The sequence below is a fragment of the Aethalodelphis obliquidens genome, unplaced genomic scaffold (assembly GCF_003676395.1).
Source record: "Aethalodelphis obliquidens isolate GAN/ISIS:26980383/991018 unplaced genomic scaffold, ASM367639v1 scaffold32, whole genome shotgun sequence".
Taxonomy (NCBI): Eukaryota; Metazoa; Chordata; class Mammalia; order Artiodactyla; family Delphinidae; genus Aethalodelphis; species Aethalodelphis obliquidens.
In genome coordinates this window covers 10055757-10067047 of record NW_020837976.1, presented here as the reverse complement: position 1 = coordinate 10067047, position 11291 = coordinate 10055757, and the positions used below count along the sequence as shown (strand labels likewise).

At 42.1% G+C, this 11291-nt stretch overlaps 1 non-coding gene across 1 annotated transcript; it reads left to right on the top strand.

The window, feature by feature from the left end:
• The first annotated feature begins 8182 nt into the window (after nucleotides 1–8182).
• On the top strand, nucleotides 8183–8289 carry LOC113631379 (U6 spliceosomal RNA). The gene has a single exon (XR_003437296.1). It is a non-coding gene; the product is annotated as a U6 spliceosomal RNA (small nuclear RNA).
• Nucleotides 8290–11291: the final 3002 nt, after the last annotated feature.

Sequence of the window (11291 nt, the reverse complement as noted above, 5' to 3'; positions counted from 1 at the left end):
GAGCCAAATTTGAGCATTATGACCTGGGAAGAGTATCTCAAAAAGCTCTGAGAACTGTTCTGCCTATTAGAAGTCAAGGCACAGTTTTATAAGTTTTTTGAGACAGAGGACAGTACATCAAATGACATTGTTGACAGTTTACATAATCCAGATCTAAGTGTCATGTCATCGTGGTGGGTCACGTGACCCCTTACAAGCTCAAGGAATAACGTTATCTTTTAAGGAGTTGTCTTGTTGATGCTAAGGAGAACATCACTCTTTATGGTTCAACAGGTATTCCTGCTGATGGGGGAGGTTTGGTCGATGCATAATGCAGATACATGATGCACAGTGGTGGGAGAGAGGAAGCCAAAGGTCAGAGAAGAATTGTTTATGTTTACATTTTTGTCTTGCCATAAAATATGGATTTTATTTCACAATCCCTTGGACTGGAAAGAATGGACCTTTCCCTTTGCTGTTTATGGCTGATTGGGTTGATTGGGTGCTGCTCCCATATGTAAAACTCTTCAGTCAAGTCTACTAAGCCAGGTAATTAACATACTAAAGGGGGAGATAAGTGAATTTAGAAAATTAATTACTTTCTTTACAAAGCCTGGATTTGTCTTGGTATAAAACCTTCAAAGTTTTACTGGTAAAAGTGACTGCCTTTGAAGAAGTGAACGGGGAAGCTGGGAGATGGAATAGAAGAGAGGCTTATCTTTCACTGTCTACCCTTCTGTGTCTTTTTAAATTAGTACCATGTGCGGTGCTGACCTTCAGCTGCTTGGCAGCCGTGCAGGTGCAGCTCTTCTAGTCCTTTTCAGCCTGGCCCCTGATTGGTCAATAGTCTGTTCTGAATGGCCAGTGCCCATCTGGTTCCAGTTGTTAAATATTTTCTTTTTCTTTAATTTTTTTTCTAAATTTTATTTATTTATTTATTTTTGGTTGTCTTTACTTTGATTTTGGCTGTCTTTGTTGCTGTGCGCGGGCGTTCTCTAGTTGCGGCGAATGGGGCCTTCTCACTGCAGTGGCTTCTCTTGTGGAGCACAGGCTCTAGACGCACAGGATTTAGTAGTTGTGGTACACGGACTTCAGTAGTTGTGGCTCGCAGGCTCTAGAGTGCAGGCTCAATAGTTGTGGCTAGTGGGCTCAGTAGTTGTGGCGCACAGGCTTAGTTGCTCTGCGGCATGTGAGATCTTCCTGGACCAGGGCTCAAACCTGTGTCCCCTGCACTGGCAGGCAGATTCTTAACCACTGTGCCACCAGGGAAGTCCAAATATTTTCAATATTACTCCTGATCATGTACATAAATAACCTATTCACTGAAGGCATATAATTTAATTGTTTAAGCTTGTTTTGGAAATGTTCTTTTTTCCAAAAAAAAAAAGCAAAGTTCTTTACATTCCTGTTAAATTAATACTAATTTCTTCTTTTCCCCTCTTCACCCCAGCACGTGCGTGCGCACACACACATACACAGGCAGATGGATGCCTAAGGCTAAGTAAGAAGGAGTTCAAGTGAATAAAAATGTGAAAGGGAAACCATAATAGGCACCATGTTCCTATCAACAAGCAGTTTTTTTTGGCCGCACTGCACAGCTTGCAGGATCTTAGTTCCCCAACCAGGGATTGAACCCACACCCTCAGCAGTGAAAGCACAGAGTCCCAACCACTGGACCACCAGGGAATTCCCAACAAGCATTCATAAATCCTACTTCCATCCCCCGCTCTAACAAATCATGATTTTTGTTTAGGTAGCTTCTATTTTTCTCCCAGCTCTATCTTTTAGGAGGTAACCCTTATTCTCAGCTCAAGGGGGAAACCCATGATTGAGATGAGCCAATCTGGATGGGTTATTTCTTCTTACACATTTAGGCCTGGGCCTGTGACTCAATTATGATCAAGGAGGTGTGACAGGAATTCTTCTGAGGGGCTTCAGCAAGTGCTTTCCTTTGCTGATCAAAAAACAAATAGGAATAAACAATTCCATGCTACTTCTGGATGTTTTTCTGTCTATCTACGCTGCCTGAAACTCTGCAACCATCATGAAACCATGAAAAGAACAAGCCAGAGGATAAGCCAAAGGACTGAAGATGTCGGAGCTGAAAGATTGAAGAACGGAGGTCCTTGATGTAATTGAGCATTAATCTCATCAGCCCTGAAACCGCCCTACAATGAAGTCTTAACCACTGGACTGCCAGGGAATTCCCTACCCTACCTCCTGTTAAACCTTTCTAATAGTTTAAGCCATTCTCAGTTGGCTCTTTTGTTATTTGTAGCTCAGAGTATCTGAGCTAGGTATTTGCTTAATGACTACCAGATCTGTTCCCCCTGCCCTGCCCCCCTCAGTCCTCTATTCTGCTCTGTATTGCTGGAGTTAACCCTTGCAAACTGTATCCCATTTTCCCTTACCAACTGACTTCTTGCTATATTCAGCCAGTGGGAGGCATTGAAGAGAAACTGGAAGGGAGAAGGAAGGAAGAAGTCAAGGTATTTCTCCCTCTGTGATACTGTGATTTATAATAAGAAATATATATTTGGTCTTTGTTCCTGTTTTGGGCACAGAGCTCTCCTAAAAACCTTTTGAATTTCCTAATTGATAAGAACAGTAAAGGTATCTTTTTTTATGTTACTAAGGTGACTTTGGGAAAGCCCCAGAAGGTGGAGGTTGGTCTCCAGAGGAACCAACCAAGTGCTTAAAGGGTTGGAACTTTTAGTACCACACCCAGACCTCCAAGGAGAGAGGGGCTGGAGTTTGAGTTCCCTCACCAATGGTTAACGATTTACTCAATGATGCCTCTGTAATGAAGCCTATGTAACAACCCCAAAGGACAGGGTTTAGAGAGCTTCTGACTTGGTGAACACATGGAAACTGAGGAAAGTGGCCTGGTTAGAGAGCATGGAAGCTCCGCATCCTTTCCCCCATCCTTAGTCCTACACATCGCTTCATCTGGTTGTTCCTGAGTTGTACATATCCTTTTATAATAAACCAGTAATCTAGTGAGTAAACTGCTTTCCTGAGTTCTGTAAGCCACTCTAGCAAATTAATCAAACCCAAGTAAGGAGTAGTGGGAACCTCTGATTTATAGCTAATGGGTCAGAAGCACAGGTGACAACCTGGACTTTTGATTTGGTGTCTGAAGTGGGCAGGGGGATGGGCAGTCTTGTAGGACTGACCCCTTAACCTGTGGGATCTGGCACTATATTCAGGTAGGTATCAGAATTGAGTTGAATTGTAGGACTCTCAGCTGACATCTGAGAATTGTTTAGCATATGGGAAACACCCCCCTACACACACGCATTGCAATTGGGTGACAGAATTTTACCCTCTCTTTGCTTCTGGCAGTGGCCTCATTTCTTCCATGTTTCTGAAACTGTGGACCTCAGATTGGGACTTGAACCCACCATCTTTTAATCGACATCACACACGTGGTCTCAGGACTTAATGAAGCTCAGGTTCTTTTTTGTTTAAATTTATTTATGTATTTAGGCTGCTCTGGGTCTTAGTTGCAGCATGGGGACTTCTTAGTCGTGGCATACAGGCTTCTTGGTTACGGCATGCATACGGGATCTAGTTCCCCGACCAGGGATGAATCTGGACCCCCGGCATCGGGAGTGAGGAGTCTTAACCACTGGACGGCTAGGGAAGTCCGAAGCTCAGGTTCTTGATGTCTCATCACAGAAAGAATCCAGTGAGAGACAAAGTGATAGGTAAGAAGTGGATGTATTTAGAGAGAAACACGCTCCACAGACAGAGTGTAGGCCATCTCAGAAGGCGAGAGGCACAGAAATATGGCATGGTTAGTTTTTATGGGCTGGATAATTTCATAGGCTAATGAGGGGGAGGATTATTCCAACTATTTTGGGGAAGGGGTGGAGATTTCCAGGAATTGGGCCACCACCCACTTTTTGATCTTTGATGGTTGGCCTCAGAACTGTCTTGGTGCTGGTGTGTGTGTGTGTCACTTAGCTTACGCTAATGTATTACAATGAGCATATAACGAGGCTCAAAGTCCAATGGAAGTCAAATCTTCTGCCATCTTGGATCTAGTTAGTTCTAAGCAGTTTCTGTCATGTCCTATGGCTATATCATTCTTTCAAAGGTTGTCCCCTGCCTCCTTCCCTCCTGTTTCAGTTCCAGCTTCTGGGAGACCACCCTTCCTTCTATGATCCTGGTTCCTGCTGGACAGTCCCTGCCTTTTCTCAGTGGCTTCTGTGTTTGCCTTGCTATCACACTTGGTCTTTCAGCAATTCTGACATCTTTGTAATTAATTTTCTGTATTAAACATTTTCTTTTGAACTACTTATTGAGAGCTTTCTTTCCTGACTGGACCCTGACCCATTTTCCTAACTGAATCAACACTTTAGAAGGACAAGGGGAAGGTAAAGGAGAAAGAAACACTGCAAAAGTGGTTCTACTTCCCAGAAGAGAAGGAACTGAGTTACTTCCATTGCAAGTTTAAATTCTCTCCTCATAGCTCTGCAAATTAGCACAAATGGAAACTCAAAAGTGAGATCTAATTAAACATAGAAAATAAAGGAATTCACCTTTTTAGTCTACCCCGGTTTGGGATAGTTAAATTTCAACTCCTTCATAAATGTCATTATAAATATGCATTTTCATGCTATTTACCTTACATTTAATTCCATATCAGCAGCATTTTTATGTACTATTATACAGCTGTCGTTTTAAATAATATTCCTATTAGTAACCCCATTGGGCCTATGTATCCTGTGAAGTAAAACCTCCGTGTTACAAATCGATTAACATAGAGGTGTGTATAGTCCCAACTTGAGACTGTCACAGTTTCAAGAATATGGAATTGAGATCCCTATATTCTAGTCAGTCTCCATTAAGTACATTAATGTTGCCTGAAAACTGGGTTCGCCTCTTGGTGGGTATCTAGCCAATAGACCCAACCAAGCCAAAGGTTGGGAGAAGGAAGGACTTATTACTTGCAACAAGTAAGGAGAACACCAGGGATGTCTCCTAAAGCACTGTCTACCTGAACAGCAAAATTGGGGAAGTTTTAAGCTAAGGGTACATGCATATTCGTGAAGGGGCTTGAGCAGAAGAGAATTCAGCATAGAACTGGGGCAAAGGTTGACAGAGTCCAAGATTTAGTTGATTGAAGTCAAGAGGGTCAACATCACATTTCTTCCATCCTGCACCTGGTCAGGGCGGGGCAGGGTGGGGGGGGTGCTTAGTTCCTTCAGCACTGAAAGATATATTATTATGTATATCCCTTGAGGAGGAACTAGGACTCTGTTTTATCACTGTGCTTTTCTCTCTTCCTGAATTCCTTTGTTCCCTTATGATCATTAATACTGAGACCTGTTCAAGGGCAAGCATTGTGGCCAGGCTCAGATCACAAAATGTCTGAGACCAAAATGGCTTCTCTTATGTCAAGAAAGCAGTTCCTGGTTCTCTTTCTCCGGAGACCCCCTTATTTATCTGCTTACATTAACTTGGAAGGTATGTTAACAGGAGCTGTGGGGGCAGCCACCTCCTTCCTTCCCCAGGCGTAGAAAGCCAATCTGTAGAGAGCAAGCCAGCAGTGAAAAACATATTCTGAATGCAGCTAAAGTTGTTTCACTGGATAAACTATGCTGTCCTCAGAGGCAGAGCTATAGATTAGACCAGAAATGGCAAGAGATTTCAACAAATCAACTCACATTCCAAATTTTCTTTGATGATGTTTGAGAGAAAGTTATAGAAGAAAAAGATCCCTCTCCCCGTCCTTTGTCCTCCTACCCACCTTCTCCCTTCCTCCTCCTCCCTTTTTCTTTTTCCTTTCATTTACTTCACACATTTATTGACATCTTCTGTGCATTGTTCGGTTCTGGGCTCACAGCCAGGACAAAGGCAACTATTACAAGATTAGTTCTAGTATAACAGTGGAGGCAAAAGCTTCACCCCAGTTTTTAAAAGCAAACAAAGCCTAATTTTTAGGGAACTAGAAGAACAGTTCAGAACATAACCACTCTTCTTTCTGTTCTTAAAGTTAATTATTCCAGCCATTTCCCCCTCAATACATATGCATTTGTACTTCCTCAAAAGGAGACAATCTAAAGCCCCTTCCAGCTGTGCTTCTAGAGGCAATGTCACAAGACTACTATTTTTTCCAGTGCAATATCTCTTACTTCTTCCTTTAGTTGAGTCTTAATCTAGTCCAGTTTTGTTTGTTTGCTTTTGTTTGTTTGTTTTGGTCGTGCCCCAGGGCTTGTGGGATTTTAGTTCCTCCACCAGGGATTGAACTCGTGCGCTTGGCAGTGAAAGCTCAGAGTCCCAACCACTGGATGGCCACGGGATTCCCCTGGTCCAGTTTTAATATCTCATCATCCTGCAGTGTTTTTTTTTTTAATTAATATTTTGCCACATTTGCTTTCTCACGCTCTGCATATAGTAATGAATTTTTTAAAATATTTATTTATTTATTTAGGTTGTGCCAGGTTTTAGTTGAGGCACGCACGTGGGATCTAGTTCCCCAACCAGGGATCGAACCCGGGTCCCCTGCACTGGGAGTTTGGAGTCTTACCCACTGGACCACCAGGGAAGTCCCATCCTGCAGTCTTAGGCTAAATCATAAATGTAATCCCTATCAACCACCTCTCATGTGCCACAATGCAAAACAAATACAACTACAATAAGAATTTCCATTTAGAACATGGAGAAAGGAGAAGGAACCATAGAATGTGTACCGTCTGCTGTTGGACAGAGTTAATGAAGCAAAGCAGAGAACAACTGAGTCTCATGGTTGACTTGAGAGTGGTGAGAATCCCGTTGTCAATGAATCTGGCTCTCCGATATTACCTGCTGGGATAATTACTGTTGCCAGGGGAACACCTAAAAGGACATTAGCATAGACTAGCCTGTCTAAGGAGAAGGAAGGCGTCTATCTCATTTGCAATTCATTTTTTTGTTAAAGGTATTGGGGTACCAAAATGAGACTCTTCTTGAGACTCTAAGGAATTAGGACATTCTGCCTTATTGATTTTTTTACTTTTTATTTATTTTTAAAAATCAGCTTTATTGAAGTATTATTTATGTATGAGAAAATGCACCTACTTTGATCATCTAGTTTGATGAATTTTGGTAAATGCTGCCCTGTTGATTTTAATGAATCACAGGCCTGTCACAGGTTGGGTTTCTGCTGGTGCTACATTTCTGATAAAACTGTAGTCATCTGTTTATCAGTTTCATTTTAGGGGAACTTCCTCACAGTAAACACCAAAAAATGTGTCAGGTCATGGGGCTGCTAAATTGAAGACACGACTGGGCGACCCTCAGATTTTCTATTTGTTAGCAGCAACTCTGGGGATAACACACGTCCAGGGCACTCTGTTTGACAAACTTTGTCTTAGGACAGTGTAGATGGAGAAACTGGCTGGGCTGGCAGAGAACTCTTGCTCTCTGTCTTCTAGAATATCACTCTACCCCCCAGACTGAATTCCAGTCCAATATACTTTGCCATGGCATTGCCTTCCTGTTTGTCAGGAGGGGAGCCAGTGCGTGGCACTGTGGTACAGCTCAGCAAGGCAGGGTACCCCAAATCCTCCATTCATTCCTCCCCAGTGGCCAGGATCTCACCCCTTCTCAGTCAACGCTGTAATCTTACGCACAGAAAGGGAAGTGAATCAGGGAACTTGAGCTCTTCACTTTGGTCCAGCAGATGATTACTTTCTTGAGTTGGACCTCAGCATTCTCACTTTCCAATTCTTCTTTTTCTCCACCTGCATCCAGGAAAGTCTCAATGAGAGCATGCAAATTTCTTGTTGTACTTTATTGAAGGTACTCAGGAAAATTTAACAGTATCTGATTTTCAGTCTGGGTCCAATCAGGAAAGAGATTTGAACCAACAATCATTTGAACAGAGAAAGTTTAATATGAAGAATTTTTAACTCTACTACTAGGGGATTAACATGAGAAGTAAAGGGGGAGGGGATACATTGGGAGATCGGGATTGACATATACACACTACTATAGGTAAAATAGAAAACTAATGAGGACCTACCGTATAGCACAGGGAACTCTACTCAGTACTCTGTAATGGTCTATATGGGAAAAGAAGCTAAAAAAGAGTGGACATATGTATAACTGATTCACTTTACTGGACCCCTGAAACTAACACCACATGCTAAATCAACTATACTCCAACAAAAATTAAAGTAAAAAAAGCGAATTCTAAAGAATATAGAGTTGAGTGCTTTCTTCAGCAGCACATGTACTAAAATCAGAACAATACAGAGAAGATTAGCATGGCCCCTGTGCAAGGATGACACTCGAATTCATGATGCATTCCGTATTTAAAAGAAAAAAAATAATATTACAGGGTTGAGATAGAGTACCCAAAGAAGGACTCTACCTCCACCTCCAGACCTTTGTCCAGACCTTGCTGGAGAAGGGCCCAGCTGTGGCTCACAGGGTGGCAGAGAAGTCACTGTGGCGCCATGCTGTTGGAACTTGCTGGAAGTCTGTCCTCTAGTTTGCTTCAGGCAAACTCTTCCCTCCTGGTGGTCCCCAAAGGCGAAATTATTTAAGCTCAGGGTATTTAGTGTGAAAAACAACAACAGTGTTGTCAAACCCAAATTCCTGTGCCTGGTGCACAGTGAGACCAAACAAGCAGAAACATCAGAGTTTGGAGCAGAGAAAGGTTTGTTGCAGAGCCAAGCAAGGAGACGGACAGCTCGAGCTCAAAAAGCCCAAACTCCCTTATGGTTTTTGGGGAAGAGTTTTTATTGGCAAAATTTGGGGGGAGGGCTGCAGGGTGTATGACTTTCTTCTGATTGGTTGGTGGTAAGGTAACAGGGTGGCGTTCCAGGAATCCAAATTATCAGCCTTCTGGCTCCAATCATTCTGGTGTCCACATGCTTGTGCCCAGCCTGAAGTCACCATCCTCCACACTGAATGGGGGCCTTAGTTTCTGTAGAAGAGCTCAGAGATATATACCAGACTGCTATGCATATCCCCCCCTAGGAGGAACCAGAAATCTACCCCATCGCTGCACTATTCTTTCTGACTGCTTTTCCTTTGTTTCTGCATTCCCTCATTTCCCTGATTAGTAACAGTTTGAATCTGCCCTTTGGAACTCAAAGCAGGTCTAAGAGGCTGAAGTCTTTTTCCTACAAACAAGAAATGGGGAGATGCAGAAAGGCTGTTGTACCTGGGAGGGTCCCACAGGATCCTGCTCGGTTTCAACAGTACCCATAACAAAAACAAGAACTGCCTTCTCGTCCTAAGCGTTCCATCAAAATTCCTATAAAGAAGTGATGCTAACTCAGACTGGCAACTCAAATCAGTAAATATCTAAGAGAATGTACAACTGCAAATGGGGGAAAAAACAAGCAAACAAAGCTGTGTGCTCTAAGTTTCATCAGAAGTCTGGAGAGAGACCTGGGGGTGGGGAAACAAAAGCAACAGGGAGAAGCATTGTTCAGTCTCTATATTTAAATACTTTATTTTTGAAACCTCAAGGGCTTCACCAGTGACATGATACTTCTTTCCTAAATTTCACCAACAATTGTAATTTCCCAAACTGGGAGGCATGGAACTATATATTTGGCATATAAATTGGTATTTGGTTTACGCACATACCAATTTTGTTTGTTTGTTTGTTTACTGTGGTTAAAAAAAAAAGCATAAAATTTTCCATTTTGGGCTTCCCTGGTGGCGCAGTGGTTAAGAATCCGCCTGCCAATGCAGGAGACATGGGTTTGAGACCTGCTCCAGGAAGATCCCACATGCCATGGAGCCACTAAGCCCGTGCACCACAGCTACCGAGCCCGTGTGCTACAACTACTGAAACCCACGTACCTAGAGCCCATGCTCCGCAACAAGAGAAGCCACCACAATGAGAAGACTGCAATGCAATGAAGAGTAGCCCCCACTTGCCGCAACTAGAGAAAGCCTGCGTGCAGCAACGAAGACCCTATGCAGCCAAAAATAAATAAATAAAATAATTTTAAAAATAAATAAATTTTAAAAAATTTCCATTTTAACCATTTTTAACTGTACGATTCAGTAGTGTTAACTATATGTACCTTGTTATGCTATGCAACAGGTCTCTAGAACTTTTTCATCTTGCAAAACTGAAACTCTATATCCATTGAATAATTCCTCTTTTCACCCTCCCTCTGCCCCCTGGCAACAACCATTCTATTTTCTGTTTCTAAGAGTTTGACTACTTTAGGAAAAAAAATTTCGTTACAAATTTTTGGCCGTGCCACTTGGCTTGCAGTTTCTTAATTCCCCAACCAGGGATTGAACCCGTGCCCCCTGCAATGGAAGTGCAGAGTCTTAACCACTGAACCGCTAGGGAATCCCCCTAAGGTAGTTTTAAAATCAAAAAGCCTTGAGACTGAAATTTCTGGAGAACACGCTCTTGAAATACTGTCAAAGCATAGTATGATTTTATATATAAGACTTTGACCTTCTTGCATGTATTAAGGATGTGTCAAGGGGACAAGGTGAAATACATTTAGAGGCATATCAAAATATAGCAGATATAAGAACTAAACATTTCCTTCATTTTATCTGATTACCTGGGTTTTATTTAGTTGTCTACAGTAACTCTGCAGCAAATTGCTACACTGTATAATCTGGAGCAAGTTAAACTCAGCAACTGTAAAATACAATGTACAGTTGTCCTTCAGAATTAGTGCAATACCTCTAATATCACCGAATGAACGTGAAATAATACTGCTTGTCCCGTAGGAGCTATGTTACTGGACTGCTCACTGCTTTAAAACTCTGTCTAGGAGAGAAGCTGCCTAGTAGTTTGGCTCACTTGACAAGTCTATCTCTAAAAAGAAGAGCTGCATCTGGCTTGAAGACTTTATTCGTTAAGAACATCTTGCCTATGCTTCTCAAACTACAATTTATTCACTAATTTATTCATCAGATATTTATTGAGTGCCCATAGATGCACTGTGCTAAGTTCTGGGGAAATAGTGATGAGCAAATTCAGACATAAAGTTGCTCTTTTTACTATAATTTTGCTCCCCATATAGACTTTATTAGTGAGGAAATGATATACTGAGGAGCTAACATGAGTATTCTGATCCACTTGTCAACCACTCATTTTTCCGTTCAACAAACATATTGTTATGGCCTGATTTTCTGTCCCCCTCAAATGCATATGTTGAAACCCTAATCCCCAATGTAATGGTATTTGTAGACAGGACATTTCGGAGGTAATGAGGGTTAGATGAGGTCATGAAGGTGGTGCTCTCATGATGGGATTGGTGCCTTTATAAGAAGAGACACTAGAATACGTGATCTCTTGCTCACTCTCTCTGCCATGTGAGGACACA